Here is a 1,466-nt window from a genome sequence, read left to right as displayed (position 1 = left end):
TGGTCCCTCCAGGAGAAGATGTTGGCTGTCGCTCAGCACTCGGTGAGTGGCTTTGCCTCTTATCTGTGGTGGTGGAGGGCTGGCTGCAGAACGAGGAGTCCCGGGCTGCCTTCCAGCTGCAAACTGCAGCTGTTTGCAGAACAAGTCCTCCCGTCTCAGTGCTGCTGGGCTCTCTTGTGAAACAGCCTGGCTGCACCAAGGCTGTGCTGAGAGGATGAGGAGCTCTGAGGGTGCATGCTGGAGGAGGCAGGGAAAGGGGCTGGTTGTCTAGGGAGCAAAGTCCTCTGAAAGAAATGGAAGACAGCCCTAACCCCTGCCCTTTCAACCCCTCTGGTGCTGATGAGCTGTGACAAGGATGCCCAGTGTCTTAAATCAGGGATATAATAGTTCTTTTCCCAAAGATCTGTCTCTGGAGATATTGCTTTGTGAAAACCTAGAAACTTTGTCCATCTGGGTAGCACCAACTGCATCCAAGGTGCAAGGAACCTGCTGCCTGTAGCCAGCACCAATACTCATTCGATGGGCTGTGGCCACACCTGTCTGTAACCTTCCCACTCTTTCTTCCAGCTATGATGGATTGTTCAAGCCTCTCTAGTTTCCACTTATCCCCAGCTTTGCATCACATCCTTGGCATCTCTTCTGAGAGTCTTCCTGGCTGACAGGACAGGCTGGTATGCCTGTCCTTGGGTCTTCCCCCACCTCTTGGAGGGGCAGCAGCATTCAACTGGCTGCTGCCAGTGTCAGGACCAGCAACCTCAGCAAGAGTTAATTTTCCTTAATTTAGATGAGTTAGGAACCTACTTCCTGCTTCATGGATGGACCAGGTGAGCTCTGTACTGCTGTTTGTGGAAGAAGAGGGGAACTGGCTTAGTCTTCATTCCTCATGGCATCTTCTCCTCCCATCACTGCTGCTCCATTTCTGCCCAGACCGGGTTTGGGATGATGTCCATGTGAGAACAACTCTCATGGCAGGACTGGAAAAGGAAATGTCTCTTCAGGTACTTTTGACCTTCTCTTGGCACCAGGAACCCTCAAAGAGGGCATCTTGGGTCCCTGGAAGACCCTAAATGCAAAAGCCTCTGGGGATGGGAGGAGGTAGAGCCTGAGTCATGCGAGAGAGGAACTGTTACTGGGCTCCACCTATTCCAGTTATGTTCCATCCCCTGCCTCACTGGGTCTAGCAGAGGGGAAGGCAATAAGCAATGAGTCAGGCATTGTCCAGAGAGTCTCCAAGGGACAAACATCACACTATCATCTTTCCTTGGCTATCTCCTCAACAACTGCATCCTCCAGCTGGCCTGGCGGCTTCTTCTCCTGTTGTGTTTGCTTCCTTCTGGCCGTGCAGCGCCGTCGCTGCGAGGGGAAGCATTGATGGTGCCTCTCAGTCTATTCCACCTAAATTTAAACCACTATTTTTGTCTTTGAAGACTCATTGTGTGTTAAATTTGGAATGAAAAGTCACATGA

Source organism: Acanthisitta chloris, unplaced genomic scaffold (genome assembly GCF_000695815.1).
Source record: "Acanthisitta chloris isolate BGI_N310 unplaced genomic scaffold, ASM69581v1 scaffold7180, whole genome shotgun sequence".
NCBI lineage: Eukaryota > Metazoa > Chordata > Aves > Passeriformes > Acanthisittidae > Acanthisitta > Acanthisitta chloris.
Note: the sequence above shows the minus strand (reverse complement) of the source record.